Source organism: Vicugna pacos, chromosome 2, assembly GCF_048564905.1.
Source record: "Vicugna pacos chromosome 2, VicPac4, whole genome shotgun sequence".
Lineage (NCBI taxonomy): Eukaryota > Metazoa > Chordata > Mammalia > Artiodactyla > Camelidae > Vicugna > Vicugna pacos.
Window position 1 is genome coordinate 19,358,887 of NC_132988.1, and position 19,037 is coordinate 19,377,923.

A 19,037-nucleotide genomic window follows, 5' to 3' on the forward strand; every position below is an offset into this window, starting at 1 on the left:
TGTTCAGAACACACGACCCAGACACCTTGCTGCTTCTCAGATGCCTAAAGGAGATGAACCACAGGCCTGTGACGCCTTCATCATTTATACTGAGAATATGTCAAGCCTTATCTGCAACTGCCAGCCTGTTTCCTTGTTTTAAATCAAGCTCTCAGGCCTTTGGGGAAAACATTCAACCTTGACATAACTGGCCTGAAGAATTGTCACTTCCATTTTAACAGCCAGACTGCTTTTTGTAGTCTGTGTGTATTCTCAATATCTGCTTTGAGTGAAAAAAGAGAAATGGGGCCTTTATTTAAGAGATAAACAAACATAGTTCATTTGGGTCAGAATGCTGTTTTAAGAACAACTGCCCTTGCAACGTGATTCCACAAAACTGCCCAAACCACGGCATTCAACCCCAGAAAGGAAGTGTGTCCTGCTGATGCATTACATATAAACCTGTAGATAAAGAAACGCATCTCAAACAACAAGGACCTACTATGCAGCACTATATTCAATATCTTGTAATAATCTGTAATGGAAAAGAATCTGAAAATATATGTATGTATAACTGAATCACTTTGCTGTACACCTGAAACTAACACAATATTGTAAATGGACCATACTTCAATTTAAAAAAGAAAAAAGAACTCATCTCAGTTTCGGACTGTGCATAACCTGCCTGTGGTTTCTCTGCATGCCCTACTGCAACAACCAGCCTGAAAACAGAAGGCAGCAACAGAACGCAGAAACATTTTTAAGGGAAGTCTGCAATTTGGGGGAAAATTTAGGATAAGTAAAGCATAAGGACAAAGTCAGAGGAATTGGGAGAAACGTTGCAACATCGACTATACTAGACGTGAACCCTCAGGCCCCTTCAAATTCCAGCCTCGCACAAGTGCTCGCACTGTGATTCAATATTCATTCAGTTACTTTAAACTTCAATTTCACAGCCCATAGAAGCTTCTGTGTCAATCTGTGAACTTTGGCATAACTAGAGGGAGGCTTCTGAGCTCTGCCCAGCTCCCCCACTTTTCACTCCTTACACTCCCACCTTCCACACTCCCACCTCCCACTCTCCTACCCCATTGGTCAGGCAGTCTTAGGAAAATTCACTGTAGGTTCCCAGGGCCACAGAAATCCCTACTTCAATGTAGAGTGACCAGTGCTATTTACAAGAGCCAAGACATGGAAGCAACCTAAATGTCCATCACTACTCAGCCATAAAAAAGAATAAAGATAATGCCATTTGCAGCAATGTGGATGGATCTGGAAATGATCATGCTAAGTGAAGTAAGTCAGACAGAGAAAGACAAATGTCATAGATATCACTTATATGTGAATCTAAAAAAAGTGATACAAATGAACTTATTTATGAAACAGAAACAGACTCACAGACATAGAAAACAAACTCATGGTTACCAGGGGGTAAGCGGGGAGGGATAGATTGGGAGTTTGGAATTAGCAGATACACACTACTATGTAAAAAATAAACAACAAGATCCTGCTGTAAAGCACAGGGAACTATATTCAGTACCTTGTAACAACCTATAATAAATAAAAAAGACTCTGAAAAAGAATATATATATAAATGTATAACTGAATCACTATGCTGTACACAAGAAACTAACCCAACATTGTAAATCAATTATACTTCAATTTAAAAAAAAAAACAGAGTGACCAGGGCTTATCATTCATTTATTCAGCAAATATTTGTCAAGAGTCTGCTCTGTGGCAGACCCTATTTCAGATTCTGGGGATCCAGATTTAAAAGTCAAAATTCTTAGTCAAAAATTCTTCCCTTTCAGAGTTTGCATCTAGTGAGGTAGTTTGTATATACTATGTTAGATGGTCATGAGTGCACCAGAAAATAGTAAGAGAAGTGAGAAAAAGGTTGTCTTGGGCTGGTTACAAGTAAAATGCCACTGAAAGAGTGATGTTTGATGTCTTAAAAGAGGCATGAACGAAAAAATTATGGAGGGAGAAAGCTTTCCAGGTGGAATGAGCATCAAGGTGCAAAGATTCCGAGGTCTGACTTGTTTAAGGAGCAGCAAAAAGGTAGAATGAGTGCAGGGAGGAGTTGAAGAAACAAGATCAAAGAGGTAAGAAGGACTAGTCATGTGGGTTCTTGTTGGCTGGTTTTCTTAGTAAGATGGATAACTATTAAAGGACTCCAGGCAAAGAACTGTTTTTTTTTTAAACTGGAGTATACAAATATGGTTTACAATGTTGTGTTAATTTCTGGTGTACAGCATAGTGACTCAGTTATACATATACATACATATATTTACTGACTGACTATATACTTGGCTCTGTTTTTTGATTTGATTGTGTGCTTTCAAATCAACCAATCTGATCTGATTGATACTTAGAAAACACTAGACAGTGATTGCAGAAGACATTTTCTACAAGTATACATGCAACATTTACCAAAATGGAGCATATACTGAGCCATATTATAAATCTTAATGAATTTAAAAAATCAATATCTAAGAAAATTAAAAGGCAAACCACAGAAACCAAGAAAATTAAAAGGCAGAGCAGTAGAAATAAATGCCATTTGGCATAACTAAACAAGTGCAAAGTGGATACTGCCAAGGAAGAGGACTCAGGGAAGGAAAGAGATGTGGCAGGAGACATATGTATCTATATATCTATGTATCTATTATGTCCTTATATACAAATATGTAATTGTGTTATTTTATGTGTATTATTTTGATAAAGATAAAAGTTAAATATAAACTATATCAAAAGTAAAATCTATTAATGTTTTAATAGATAAAGTAGGAAAATATAACTCTCAATCAATACTAATATCTTCTGCTTCAAAAATAATCTTTTTTCCCCCCACTTTGGCAATTCTTTTTTTTTTTATTGAGGTCTAGTCAGTTTACAATGTTGTGTCAATTTCTGGTGTACAGCATAATTTTTTAGTCATACATGAATATACATATATTCATTTTCATATTCTTTTTCACCGTGAGCTACTACAAGATATTGAATATATTTCCCTGTGCTATAGAGTATAAACTTCTTTATTTATTTTATATATACCTGTCAGTATCTGCAAATCTCGAACTCCTAGCTTATCCCTTTCCACCCTCCTCCCCCCTGGCAGCCACAAGTCTGTATTCTATGTCTGTGGGTCTGTTTCTGTTTTATATATAAGTTCATTTGTCTTTTTTTTTTTTTTAGATTCCACATATGAGTGATATCATATGGTATTTTTCTTTCTCTTTCTGGCTTACTTCATTTAAAATGACATTCTCCAGGGACATTCATGTTGCTGCAAATAGCATTATGCTGTCATTTTTATGGCTGAATAGTATTCCATTGTATAAATATACCACATCTTCTTTATCCAGTCATCTGTTGATGGACATTTAGGTTGTTTCCATGTCTTGACTATTGTGAATAGTGCTGATATGAACATTGGGGTGCAGATGTCTTTTTGAATTAGAGTTCTTTCTGGATATATGCCCAGGAGTGGGATTGCTGGGTCATATGGTAAGTCTGTTTTTAGTCATTTGAGGAATCGCCGTACTCTTCTCCACAGTGGCTGCACCAAACTGCATTCCCACCAACAATGTAGGAGGGTTCCCTTTTCTCTACACCCTCTCCAGCATTTATCATTTGTGGGCTTTTGAATGATGGCCATTCTGACTAGTGTGAGGTGATACCTCATAGTATTGATTTACATTTCTCTGATAATTAGTGATATTGAGCATTTTTTCATGTGCCTATTGGTTATTTGTATGTCTTCACTGGAGAATTGCTTGCTTAGGTCTTCTGCCCATTTTTGGATTGGGTTGTTTGTTTTTTTCTTATTAAGTTGTATGAGCTGTTTATATATTCTGGAGATCAAGCACTTGTCAGTTTCATCTTTTTCAAAATTTTCTCCCATTCCGCAGGTTGTCATTTTGTTTTGCTTATGGTTTCCTTTGCTGTGCAAAAGCTTATAAGTTTAATTAGGCCCCTTTTATTTCTGTTACTTGGGTAGACTGCCCTAGGAGAATATTGCTGAGATGTATGTCAGATAATGTTTTGCCTATGTTTTCTTTTAAGAGGTTTATTGTGTCTTGCCTTATGTTTAAGTTTTTGATCCATTTTGAGTTTATTTTTGTGTATGATGTGAGGAAGTGTTCTAACTTCATTGATTTACATGCTGCTGTCCAGTTTTCCCAAGACAATTTGCTGAAGAGACTTCTTTATTCCATTGTAATAATCTTAATAAATTAGAGAAGAAAACACATTAACTTGTTAAAGAATCTTTACATTACTTTAATCATTGACACTGTGCTTCAAGGTAAAATGTTAGAGGCAGTATTATTAAAGCAAGATACTATATCCACTATCATTAACATTTAACATTGTTCTATAAATTCTAACTAATGTTCTATGGAAATGAAATATTAAAGAAACATGCATAATTCTCATTATTTTAGTTGATATAATCACCTACATGCAAAATTTACAATCTTAAATGAAAAATAGCAGTTTTAAGATTTCTCTGAAGGGAAGAGTACAGATTTTTTTTAAACTTTTGGTATCTGTATTCTAAATGTTTATAATGAAAAGCATTCTTATATAATTTAAAGTATGTTAAAAATATAAATATCAAATATTTGCCTGAAGCACAAAAGTGAGAACATCTCTGTGTATACATTTAGAATTTAAATTTTTTCATATTCTACTCAAGTGTAAGTTCTAAGGATAAAAATGTTAAAGAAGTATTTACCAGAAGTATGTGTTTTACCCATTTTCTGGAACAAAACAACTGTTACATACATAAATATTAAATTCCACTCATAAGTTGAAAACTGATTGTAATTTTAGAGAATCTCCCCATGATGGCAAAACACTAAAATATAAATTAGTCATAGATAAGTGAAGATAATCACCTTATATTTTAAGGACACAATCAATCTTAAAAGATTACAGAGGTAAGATGCTCCAAGTATATCTTAAGTTCAGTGAATTTTGCCTCTGTAGTTCAATGTATGTTATTCTGCATTCCTTCAAAATTCATCCTCATTTAGACATCTGAATTAATGTGAGTAAAAGAGACATTTGTTATTCTGATTCCTTCTATTTCCCTTTCACCCCACGAACATAATATAACCATCTTTCATTCCCTTCAGACAAAGCAGTTTAACAAATTAATAATGTGTCCTTAGTGACATCAAATTTAAAGTAGTTGGCAGTACTTGAGGAACTTTGAGCCAGTGTGGCAAGGCTAATGAGTGATGCCATGCTGGTGTTCAATGACATCTTTTATCTATAATAATTAGTCTGTCAGGGCATACTATGACCTTTATAATTCTACCCCGTGAAAATAAATCAGACTATTGTCCAATTTAGAAAAAATCTATAAAAAGTTTCATAGAAGTGTATCTTGTAAGGTGGTGGTATAGTGATAAGATTAGCTGCCTTCCAAGTATATCTTGCCACTGTAATAGTGATCAATTGTATTTTAAAAACAATATTCAAGAAACAAATTAAATGACCAGCTATGTAATATTTCTCTAGAAACTGGAGATCAGGTTTCAAGACATGGATGTTTTGTCTCTGGATCAATTTTTTTTTAACCTCTTTTAAAATCTTCCATTAGAAAATCCTTAATGGAATTTTTTTTCCTGTTAGTCCATTTCAAATCCTCTTTGTAACTCAAATGATTATCATTTAGTTATTGAGCTGTATGGTAACTTCTAACACAGGACTATTGTCTTATTCTTTGTAATGCATCTTTCTGAAACAAACAGAAATTTACACAAGCCTTCAGTAAGCTTTTATTAAAGTCTTTTTTCATATATTTATTATTTATTTTTAATTTTAAGACACCATATTGATAATAAAGCTAACCATTAGAAAAACTCTTACAGAAGTATTTTATAGCATTTCCCTTCAAACCTTATGTCTCCACTCCGTAGACCTCGGGTCTTTTAGTGTAGATTCATGGATATACCTCAGAAGGCTCAAGATCACTCTGAAAATTTGGAGCAGTAGGCATATTTATGAACAAACAAGTCCCTAATTTTCTTCAGTTCTAAAAATACAGTTGATCTTGAAATGTGAAGATAAATTTTTTTTTGCCAAAGGGATGGGCTTTATTTTTATTTATTCTGTATTGACATTTTCTGACTCCCTAGAATTATAATTTTGATCATTTCTATAATTTTACTATTATTCTTTTACAAGGACAATTTGATTGTATGCTCAGTAATTTCCTATAATGTACGATAGTCTTTTAGATAAAATGACATAGTGTTTTTATAACTCTTTCTTTACAACTGTTAAGCTGTTTGTTTATATTTATCTGTATTTACATGAGACTTTCTAATTAAGCAAAACTTTTGGTTATTACCATGTACAATACATATTCAAATCAGAGCGTACTACAATGGTTAGTCGTTTTAGTAGACATTGGTTTGTACCTTTCATTCAAAGCATGAATACTGCTCATATCACCCTTGAAAGATGATCATTTTTAACCTCTATCTAGATGTTTCTAGTGAAGGGAACTCCTACATTTTAAATTGATCCAATATATTGTTGGTAGTTATTAGGAAGTTATCCCCTCTATAGAATTCACATTAAGGAATTTAAATTTTATCCAAAGAGTGAAAGGAAAGCATTAAAAGGATTTGTGTTTTAAAATACTCACTAAAGTGCAAAGAATGAAATAGAGCTTTAAAAAATCAGTTAAGAAGCTGTTACAGATACTCAGGGAAAATTTCTTGATGGTGAGCTAGATAAGGTTGGCATAGAAATAAAAATTTTAGAGGTTTTTTAGGAGGTAAAAAGAAACAGTACTTAGTGGCTGTTTGGATTAGAGGGAAAGACAGATGAGAAGAATGACACCCAGGCTTCCAACCGGACAGTGAGACCTTTCAATGAAATAAGAACTCAGAAAGATGAGTAGATTTGGAGGATCATGTTGCATTTGTGGTGGCTTTAGGACACTATGAAGCTCAGGCAAGGAATCCAGACTAAAAGATATATTTTCAGACTCTTGAGAATAAAGCTGTATTATAAGGATATAAATAAAAAGCCATAAAAATGGATGAGATTGTCAAAAACAAAAGGACAAGTGACCCAACTTTAAAAAGGATGAAGAACGTGAATAGACATTTCCCCAAAGATGAAAGACAAATGATCAATAGTCACATGGAAAGATGTTCAATATCGTTAGCCATCAGGAAAAAGCAAATCAAAATGACAAAGAGATACCATTTCACACTCACTAAGCTGGTTATAATCATAAAGACAGAAAATGACAAGTGTTGGCAAGAGTGAAGAGGAATTGGACTCCTTGTACACTACCAGTGAAATTGTATAGCCTCTTTGGAAAACAGTTTTGGCTGGGCCTCAAAAAGTCAAACATAGATTTACCGTTGAGCATAGCAATGCCACTTCTAGATACATACTCAAGAGAAACAATAATATGCCAACACAAAAACATATACGCCAGGGTTCATAGCAGCATCATTCCTAATAGCCAAAAAGTAGAAACAACCTGAAGAAGGGATAAATAAAATGTGGCACATAATTACAATGAAATATCATTCAGCAATAAAAAGGAATGAAATACTGATACAAGCTACAACATAGCTGAACCTTGAAAACATCCTGCCGAGTGAAAGAAGATGGTCACAAAGGACCACGTTATTATATGATTCCACTTATATGAAATATCCAAAATAGGCAAGTTTTTAGAGACAGAAAGTGGTTAATAGTTGGGTATGGTGATGAGGAGGAGTAACTGACTGCTAATAGAGACTGAGTTTCTTTGGAAAGTGATGAAAAGTGTTTTGAAATTGATGGTGGTGATGGTTGTACCATGTTGTGAATGTACAAAACCACTGAGCTGTACACTTTAAGTGGATGAATTGTATAATATGTAAACTATATATCGACTTTTTAAAACTGGATGAGATTGCTTTGAGAAAATGTACACAGTAAAACAATAGGAAAGCCTAGCACAGAACACCAAAGAGCAAAGGTGTTTCAGAATGGAAGGAAGGGGAGCCCACAGTAGAGACCAAGCAGAGGAGATTAAAAAGCCAAGGACAGAGGCAGCTGTCAGGAGAGCGCAGAAGCCAGTTCCTGGGAAGCCAATTGCTAAATAGTCAGGAATGGTGGGTGTATTTAAGGCCGTGGAAGGCATTTATACAAAAGAAATTGGTAACACTACAAATCAGGGCTTTACTTTCCGGAGAGCTGGTTTACCAGCACACCACACACTGCTGATTTAAGTGGTGCAGAAGTGCCAAGTATTATTTGAATCATTTTATGCAGGATTTTACATAAGTCCTCACACCTACCCTAAGAGATAGGTACTGTTATTATTATTAACTACAAGAAAACTGAATCCCAAAGATGTTGAGTGTCTTACTCAAGGTCATGCAGCTAATCAGTGTCTGAGCCAAGAGCTGAGCCCAGACAGTCTGGCTTCAGAGACCTGAAACACATGGAGAGTGCAGTGTCTTGGATGCCAAGGAATGACAGTGCTTCCAGAAAAGGGTAATCATCAGTAATGCCAAATACTGCTGAAAGGTCAAATAATTAAATAAAAACTTGTAAGTGTTCACTGGATTTAGCAAAAAATGAGTCACCGGTGACCTTGGCAAGAGCATTTTCAGTGGAATAAAAAAATGTCTATTTCTATTAAATGAGAAAGAACAAAGGATTCACAAATTGTGCTACCTCTTCAATGACTTCTTTCAGCAATGTTGGGAGCTACCAATACTCTCGATTGGAGTGGAGGCAGTCAAGAAAGACGAGAGAGGCATGAAGCCCACAGCAACACCAGGGAGGTCACTGTTATTGGAAAAAATCTGAAATGAGTAGAAACAAAAACAGGCTACAGACGTAGTTTTCATGAGGAATGCACTTATAATGAGGAACTAGCAGTGTTAAAGACTCAGATAAACAATCTGAACCCACATTTAAAGCCATGATCATCATGTCTTTAAAGGGAGACTACTCATCATATGTTTGTGAAAACAAATGTTATCCATTATCTTTGAAAAAATCTGTATTTATATCAATAGATATGTAGATAGACACATTTAATTTACTCATTTTTTAAAATGGAAAAATAAACTGACCCTTGTTTTTAATGTGTACCTGACCCCTTGCATCATATACACTCTTGTTCCCAAATTAAATTAAAATTTCCATGTGCCAATAATGAAAGAAATACTGAATACCTATGGAAATATATAAAATTATGTATTATATATGTTACATATAACACATGTAATAAAGTATATATTCATTAGTTATAAATACCAAAAATGATGCTGAAACAGAGAAATCATAAGCTCTTAGAACCATGATAGGCAAAATTTTAGATATCCTTTATGTGGTATGTACAAGCAAATCAGCAGCCTTCAAAAATTTTCATCTTCTTTGGTCTAGTAATACCAGTATTGGAAATATATCCAAGAGGAAGTAATCTGAAATGCCAAAAGTAAATTTTGGGGGAAAACAATTGTAAAAATTTGCAGGAATGTAAATGCTAGGCATTTTCATTTGACCCATAAGACATCGTCAACTTCTTTCCAGCCTACTCTGTGCAAGGAGCAGTTGACCTGTTCAGATCGCATCAAAGGAGTCCTGCTCTGGTTTCCAGTTAGGTCTGGTCAATGGGAGGCACAGACAGGGAAACAATCAGGAGATGGGAGAAGAGTAAAATTGGGATAGTCTCTACCATGAATCTCTGCTCTTTGGATCTCCAAGAGTTGGCTGGTTTTCTGTACCCCTCTCCCCAAAGCCTTAACTCCAAAGAGGCAGCTCACTCCATACTACATCTGCTCTCTCCAGTTCTCTTTCCCTCCACACGCATTATTGCTAATACTCCAGGGTATTATGCCATCCCTTCCTTGCTTCCCTAAACCCTGCCCATACTACTGTAAATTATTCCTCTATAAAAGTCTTCAGATGGGGATATAGAGCAACAGAACTCTCATTCATTTGGCAGTTTCATACAAAGCTAAGCATAACCTTACCACACAATCCAGCAATCACACTTCTAGGTGTTTACTCAACTAATTTGAAATTTTGTGTCTAGATAAAAACCAGCACATAAATGTTTATGGCAGCTTTCTTTACACAGTTGACCTTTGAACAACATGGGTTAAAGGCACCAATTCCACGTATGGTAGAAAATCTCTAACTTTTGATTTCCCTCAAACTTACATGTATTATATACTGTATTCTTTTTAAGTTATATTTATATATATATTATTGAAGTTTAGTCAGTTTACAATGTTGTGCAATTTCTGGTGTACAGCACAACAGTTCAATCATATAGGAACATACTTTTTTCTTCATAATCTCTTTCACCATAAGTTACTACAAGATATTGAATATAGTTCCCTGTGCTATACAGTATAAACTTGTTTATACTGTATTCTTACAATAAAGTTAGCTAGAGGTAAGAAAATGTTACTAAGAAAATCATAAGGAAGAGAAAATACATTTATAATACTGCATTGATTGATACTGTAAGTTTATGTCATCGGTTTACAAGATGAATCATCTATCAGTACCTACATAAATATTGTCTTATATGATACAAAACACTATACATATTACACATATTACTAACACTAAACATCAGAAGCGAAAAGATAATGTAAAAAAGAAATTCATTTTTATTTATAAATATAACACATCACGCATTGGTCGCCTACTGTCTTACCTGTTATTCTAGTTTTACGATTTCAGAATTCTGGGATAGCTGAGGAAAGCTACGTTTATTCAGGAGGAAGCACCCCTGCCAACCCCTTGATTTGGGATTTCCCAGCCTCCAGAACTGTGAGAAAATGAATTTCTGTTGTTTCAGCCTTCTGTCTGTGGTATTTTGTCACGGCAGCCCTATCTAATCAATACACTGCATCACTGTTAAGATTTAAGTCTCATTTCTCGCTGCATCTTTTTCAATCTTATTCTCTACATTGTGTGATTTTATAGTTTCTACTAATAATTATTTGTTCCTGAAAATGGTACCACTGTGAAAATAATTTATGTCTTAATCTGATATTACCTCAATTAAAAACATCGAAAAAATTGGTTTTAATTGAAATTTATTGATGCTAAAAAATAATTGAATTTGTTCCACAGATAAATTTATGTGGATAAATGTGAAAATTTACACATAATCTCAAAACAGATAAACAAACAAACAAAATACCACATAGAGAAAGAATGCACATTAGAATCACCTGGGAAATTCTCAAAATGATTGATACCTAAGTCTAACCCCAAAGTACTGGTTTAAAAGTCTGGCATGCAGTCTGGTCACCAGAATGATAAAATCTCAGCCAAGTAATTCTAAGGCCCAGCATGTGGCAGAATAAACTATTCGTTAAATCTGCAAAAAGCTTTAAAGATGTCAGTTGAATCCTTTCTTTGATAATTTAATCTACATTTTATGTGACACTATAAATGTAACATGATTCTGTGACTGCTTCCCTCTGTCTCATCTGTTTGTTGAAATAAAGATGTTCCAGAGTAATTCTTTAAGTTTTACCTTAATAAGACTAATTTTAATAAACATTCTAGCTGTTTGGTGTAAAAATTTTAATGCTGATGCACTATAAGAAAAATGAATTTTTCACTCTTGAAATGCTAGTCTCTCATGTAGATAATTTAGGATGTTCATATAAAAATATGTTTAGAAAGGTGAAATACATTCACCTTCTCAGTTGCTGGTAGATCTTTTTGAATTGAATACTAGAAAACATGATTTGGGTGGAAATATATCTCAGAATTACATTCTGTTTTACCTGCAGAACCTGGGGGTGGAAATATTAACATTTACCATATAATCCTGAAATAGATATGGTTATTTAATGCTATCAAAGTCTATATTATTAGTGTTTTTGTTTTTGTATGTTAAATATGATCATTTAAGTTACTGGTTTTGCTTTATAAAATTTTAATATGTCAAACTGTTTCTAATCAGATACTTTTAACTTACTGTGATGTTCTGGGTTTTTGTTATTAAATAGTGATTTTATTGCCAATTTATTAAACAAATGTAGCAAGTTTATCATTCTTGGAGACAAATAAGTATAATTTAGATTCTTTTTTACCTCTCTAACTTCATTCCTTACATTTTGGTTTCATGTTTTAGTGTAGCTCCATGTCTTTAGCATTATAGTTAACGATTAATTGATGCATGTAAGTTCAGAGAAATGTTGAGGTGATTTAAAAGGATTAAATAAGGAACATTCAGGACCTGATCATATATACTTAAAATCTGATATAAAAAATGTGAATTAAGTAGAAATATCCATGCTAGAAGGGCTTCTGTTGTTGTTTTGTTTTGTCTTGCTTTGTTTTTAAGTGTATGTTTTATTTTGGGGGTCAAAAGGGAGGCAATTATTTATATGGAAGGAAATTATACCTTTGGGATAAATAAGTAGATATCAAGTATCAAAAATTACTGTGTCGAGTTTAGTAGTCATAGTTAACTTTGCTTTAAAAATTAGCCTGACAAGCTTTGCGTTTTGGTCATAAAACTGCCCGTGTACAAAATTAGCTTAATGGATCCACATATTCAGAATATGCAGCCACAGATTTATTCTCTGAGAAATCTTATGGGAAGTTTCATGTATTATTCCAGATGAATTATATTATCAGACAAGTGCTTTAAAATACTTGGATTATTTCAAGATGTTTAAAGCTAATAATATAAGTTAAAACAGTCAAAGGCCGTTTTTAATGGCAAATTCTTGTTACATAAATAGAATATTAAAGGCTGTTTGTATCTATATCAATGTGAGACCAAGATTTGTTTTCTATCTCCCCAATTTTATAAACATCCAGTTTTTCTTTTATAAACTATATTACTCTGAAGTCAATTGAATTTTGCCTAATCAATTAGATGAATAAAACCCTAAGCAATTAATATATTTTACAGTGTTAGGGTAAAACTGAAATGTGTTCTTGGTACAATTTTCACATATGGTTGGAATATTTTTATAGAACCATCAAGAGTATGTAATACTCTAGGTTTTTTAGCTTACCAACTTCTTAAAGTACAACAATTGTATCTTGGAGAACTGTGGGAGGAAAGATCTTTTTAAAATCTTACTCCGTAGTCTTACCTCAGATCATTTGAATAGAGATTCACTGAGCCATTGCTGGTAGACTATGCACAGCTGTAGAGAGATTTGTGTAAAAGTGAATGTAACAGGGAATTAGTGCTCTCACTTTTTATTTTTATTTTGGATATAGTGATGCCTTTTTTTATTGAAGTATAGTCAGTTTACAATGTTGTGTTAATTTCTGGTGTTCAGCATCATGTTTCAGTCATACATGGACATACGTATATTCCCTTTCATATTCTTTTTCATTGTAGGTTACTACAAGATACTAAATACAGTTGCCTGTGCTATTTACTGTAAACTTGTTGTTTATCTATTTTATGTATAGTAGTTAGTTTCTACAAATCTATTGCCCTTACTGTTCGAGATTTGGGGTGTTTTTGGTGTTGAGATGTTGTTACTTTCTTTACAGGTTTTGGGATTGTGGTGTAAGTTTGTAATAGGATTCCAAATTGCTTCTCTTTATATTGACCATTTAAGAGATTCTAAAGGAAGGGAAGTCTCAGCAGTGTTTTTAAAATAGCCTTCTAGGTTGTCTGCTGGCTTGCTGAGGTATCTGTTGCCTTTTTATGTTAAGCAAAAGAACTTGAAAGTTTTATCTAATAATTCAACTGCCAGTATGCCAAATTTGTAAATACGAAAATGGCTATTAGAAGTGTCATTCATGCATATTCAGTGGTAGTCAGCAGTAGATGTTTTAACAAGCAAAATTCAACAATTTTTTTCTCTTTTTTCCTTACATACTTGTCTGCTCTTACCTGAGTAGTGATATTTGATTTTTTTTTTCTCCTAACCCCAAGCTTCACCATTTGCTGGTGGCAAATCAGAGAGATGTGGTAGCAAGTAATTATCTGAGATCAATATTAGCACATTACTCATCCCCTAGGTCTCCCTGGAATGTATATAAAAGTATAGATTAAAATGTGTAAATTAGTGTTAATTTTACCTTGCATGTGAGAGGGTGCTGAGAGGGTGTATTGTTTCACATTCTCTTTCCTCCTGTAGAAATTTGTGTGTCAGGAAATGTTCTCGCTCTTTGGTTTTGGACTGGTCGTGATGTTGTATGTTGTACTCTGTAGTTTAGCTCTATTTGCGTGAAGCACATTTCTAGCTGATCTCTTCTTAAAAGAATACACTGCTACCTTCTGGATTTTTCTGAACAAGTGTAATAGGGAAGAACAAATCTAACTCCATGTTAATCTGTTCCTTTAGCTCTGAACCTGTGCTCTGTTTCCAGTGGTGAGTCGTGCTGGTTCTTCATCTTTTGTGATAGAATGTTGCCTATGGCCTAAAACTTACAGAAGAGCCCATTCTCAAGGCTCTGACCTTTAAGGGTGTAACACTTCCCCATTTGTATAGAGATAAAAAGTTGCACGTCTTGCTGGAGGTTTACAGGAACATCATAACCTGACCTAGGTGGGCAGCTGCAAGAACAAAGGAGTCTGACACCAAGAAGTTTGCAACAACTAACCACACTCCTTCTCTTTTTAGTAGAAAAGGAGTCTGAATTCTGACGTGGGTAAGATGGTTCTTTAGGATGCTATTACCCTGTCTTCTCTGTCTGCTGGTTTTCCCAATAAAGTCATTATTCCTTGCCACAACAGCTCATCTCCCAATTTATTGATGTGGCGGGGTGAGCAATTTGGACTCAATCACACCAGTGCTTTCATTTTCTCATCCTGCAAATTGCAGTTCTTTTCTGGGATCATGAAAGTCTTAGTTCTTCTGGGAGCCTTGGATTTCAAGGTCGGAGATTTAGTCCACTGGCTGGACAGGAAGTGAACAGACGGTTTGGAGCCAGATAGAGTCTGACCTGAATGTGCTCCTCACTGGCTGGCAATTCATGCTTGTTCTCCCGGGCTTTGCTTCCTCCTGATCTTTCCACGTATCTAGAAACAACTTCCTGTGGCCTAACCTGTTAGACACCAGATGGGTTTAGGACTGTATGCTCAGATCAGAAGAGGCATTCAATACATATTTGTTGAATATAGCCTATTCAACAAATTATCTTAAAAATTTCAACTTCTTGCTCAGGTGGAATTCTAACACGTGAGGAATAACTGCTGCTAGAAAACTTTTTTTTTCACTTGCCCCAACTTTATTAAAGAAAAAGCAACGACGGTAATCTCTGGAACATAGTCAGTTTTCTGGGATTCTTCCCTCAAAAACATGACATTTCCAAACACATGCCAAAGTGTCCCTGGTTCCCAGCTGTACTAAGTAGGTGAGAAGCTGAAATCTTAAAACATTCATCTGCAACTTTCCCCAGTCTGTGGTCTGTCTTTGGATTGGCAATAATCACCTGAACAGCTACTATGGCTTTGTTAATTTTTGTCTGTAGTTCTCTGAGCTCTTTTATATGCGGCAATCGCAGAATCTGAGCAGCATCGTTAAGAACTGCATCTCCTGTGTCAAAACCAAGAATATGCTTATCTAAAGCAACAGACAGGCCGCCTTTTGTTTGATTTGCTTTAGCAACTGCATCCTGTGTCAGGCACTCCTGGACCAAAATGCGAATTGCCTTAAGCATTACCAGGTAATCATGACTCTAATCTGAGGGTTAGCCAAAGCAGTTACACCAGCCTTAAAATCAGGATTATTTATATCCAAATTGATCAATGGCTCTGCATTTTTAGCTGCACTGTCAGCATTTTTTGTATTATCAGGTACCAAGTCCTTGTATTTTTCAGCATTGCCTCCATATTCAAGTCTAACAGCTAAACCAAGAAGCCAGTCGATTGCTTCTTGTCAATCTTAAATCTTGAAAGGACAGTTAACAGCTCTGAGATACTTTTCAAAGAACTTAGGCCAGTCACTGCTATGGATGTTTCGTAGATTACCTCTGCCTTCAATCTTGTAGTGTCTGATTTTCTGGTCTTCAAGTCAAACAATAAAGTTTTAAATTCTGCTTCATCTTTGCAGTTTAAGCCGGCAGGGTTGTGGTAGTCGAGGGCCGTCAGCTTGCGACCGAACATGGTCCCGGCAGCTCTGTCTTCGGCCGGGAGAGGAGAGGCCTAGAAAACTTTAAAAAGCAAAAAAGAAGCCAAAGCCAAATCCTATATTAAACTTTTAAATGTTTAATATTTAATAATATTTCTTATCCGGGTGCCATACTGTATTATAATGGCATAGTTTCCCCCCTTCAAGAAATATGTGGGGAAAATAAGACAACCTAATTATCATCAGTTCTCCTTTTAGTTTTGTGATTATATAATATTCACCATTCTAATTTAGCATACATTATCACCTCTTTCAATTCTAGTCATGAATAAACATATTTCAAGGTGTACCATGGAATGTAGGACAGATTTTAATATGCTATTTTAAGGTATACATATATATCCACTTGGCATTGCATTGTGTTTCTCTCCTTTCAAATTCTTTGGTGCTAACATTTCTTTCTTAGTTAGGGACTGTTTGTTCAGTTACTGTCAATCAACAGAACTCGACTTCCGGGCAAGATGGCGGAGTAGAAGGACGCTTGTAAGTCACCCTCTCCCACAAATACACCAAGACCCACATCTACAGACCCACTCAGCCAACCAGAGCACCTGCGGAACTCCAACAGATCATCGCCCTCTTCAAAAGATAAAGACGCCAAAAATCTGGTAGGAGAAAAGGAAAAAAGAAAGAACAAAAGGCAAAGCAGCGCGGGTCGGGTCCCGCGGGGAGGGAGCGGCAAAGGAGGACTGGCGCTCGCTCGCTGGGTCTCCCCTCTCCAACTGAGAGGCCAGCGGGACGGAGGGGGAGCCTCCGAGGCTCGGATCTGTACAGAGCAGCCCTTGTCTGACAGAACTAAGTTAAACGGGCACAGAGCGTCCCCCCGACACCCAGCCTGAGACGCGGGCCGGCAGCGGCGGGCAGGGCCAGGCTGCACAAGCCGGGTGGAGGACGGGGGCGGCTGCACGGAGGCAGCTCCGGGGGACTGCAAGGGGCTGGGCGCTGTGGCTGTGGGTGTACAGGACAGAACAACCTGGGCCCTCCATAAAACAGCAAGGTTGATGTGCTCTCGGGGGAAGGGTGCATACCCCCATCTCTGAAAACCCGCGGAAACTTTTCAGGGGAAGAGGGGCGGGGCCCAGGCAGAACCGCCATATTCTCCGGCGCTTAACACCCAGGCGGGGGCAGAGGCGAAACCTGCGTCCGCACCAAAGGGCTTAGCAGCCTCAAGGGCCAGACTGAGACGGGCCTACAGCCTGGGGAAGATAGGATCCTTCCATTCTGGTCCCCCAGAGAACTTGCTCCACAAAGACAAACAAGCAGCTGGGTCTTGGCTCGGAGCAGGGACGAGGCTGCCCCTCGGTCTTCCCCGAGCCCACCCGCGGAGCGCGACCAGGGCGGAGCGCCGGCGCAGAGCGCGGAGCCACACAGAACAGTGAAGCTACCAGCGGCGCAGGCAGGGGGAGAGGCCCCTCGCCTGACGGGCAGGAACACAACCCGTGACCGAGGTGCTGGGAAGGGGCACGACCCGCCCTCCTGCCTGGCCAGTCTGCAACATCTGACTGCGGCATCCGGAGGGGCAGTGACCCGCCCGCCCGCAGCAGAGGAGAGCTGCATCTGACCCCGTGTTAGGAGGAGGCGCGATCTGCTTGCCGACAGGTGCTGGGAGCAGCACAGAAGAGGGCGCCAACGGAGGGCCTATGAAAACAAGCTGAGCTTCCAAAACAGGACGAAGACAGGAGGACATCACATTAAAAGCACACACACTCCAGGAGAACACCGACAACCCCCTTTTTTTGTTTGTTTGTTTGTTTTTTTGTTTTTGTTTTTTTTTTAATCTGTTTTTACCTGTTCTATTTTCAATTACTCTCTTAATTTTTACTTCTTAATTCATTTCTATTTCTCTTGGGTTTTGATGTCCTGTTATTGATTAGACACAGGCTTCAAACACATATATTCATCTCCCCACCCCCCCTTTTTTTTTTTTAAGGTTTTAAAAGGACGTCTCCACCCGATTAATACTCTGCTTCAACCCGCTCTTCTATTATTCATTATACATTGTTTTCAAACTCTCTTTCTCCCTTCTTTTAAAAATCTTTCTCTCTCTCTTATTTTTTCTTTTTTTCTTTTTTTTCTTTTTTCTTTTTTTTCCTAAGTTCTATTCCTAAATAGGCATTAGATAGATAAAATCCTTAAGATCCAAAATAGACAACTGATACTCCATAAACCACAGTGCCAGAGAGGTATGAGCAAGATGAAGAAGCAGAGAAACCTTTCCCAATTAAAAGAACAAGAGGAATCCCCTGAAAGAAAGCTCAATGAAATAGACATCGATAGCCTACTAGATCAAGATTTCAAAAATGGAGTGATCAAATTGCTGAAGGAATTAAAAGAGATAATGCTTAGAGAAATAAAATATGTCAAAAATGAAATTGAAGCTATAAAGAAGAGCCAAGCAAAATGGGAAAACTCATTGACAGAGATGAGGAATGATCTAACAGCTGTGCAAAGCCGACTAGTTAATGCAGAGGAACAAATTAGTGATCTAGAAGACAGGGCAACAGAAAGCACCCATTCAGAAGAAATACAAGATAAGCAAATAAAAAATAATGATAATAGCATAAGGGATCTATGGGATAATATAAAGCGTCCCAATCTTCGCATAATAGGGGTCCCAGAAGGGGAAGAAGGATCAAAGGGGATTGAAAAGGTTTTTGAAGAAATCATGACTGAAAACTTCCCAAACTTAAAGAAGGAATCAGATTTACAAGTACAGGAAGCTTAGAGGGTCCCAAACAGGAAGAACCCAAATAGACCCACAACAAGACATATCATAATCAAGATGGCCAGAGTCAAGGATAAAGAAATGATTCTAAAGGCAGCAAGAGAAAAGCAAAGAGTGAATTACAAGGGAACCCCCATAAGGCGCTCAGCTGATTTCTCTACACAAACACTACAGGCCAGAAGGGAGTGGCAAGATATATTCAAAGCCC

At 36.6% G+C, this 19,037-nt stretch overlaps 1 long non-coding RNA gene and 1 pseudogene across 2 annotated transcripts in view; one reads left to right on the plus strand and one right to left on the minus strand.

Annotated features, from left to right (window-relative positions):
• Window positions 1–19,037, plus strand: part of LOC140701157 (uncharacterized) — a 45,230-nt gene that overhangs the window by 9,281 nt on the left and 16,912 nt on the right. The window contains exon 3 of one of the 2 annotated variants that reach the window (XR_012080066.1): window positions 16,511–17,410. The exons of the other annotated variant lie outside the window; for it this stretch is intronic. This is a non-coding gene — a long non-coding RNA (uncharacterized lncRNA). Of the gene's footprint in view, window positions 1–16,510; window positions 17,411–19,037 lie in introns of those variants that run through there. 2 annotated transcript variants of the gene reach the window in all.
• LOC102535853 (RNA transcription, translation and transport factor protein pseudogene) lies at window positions 15,266–16,079 on the minus strand (annotated as a pseudogene).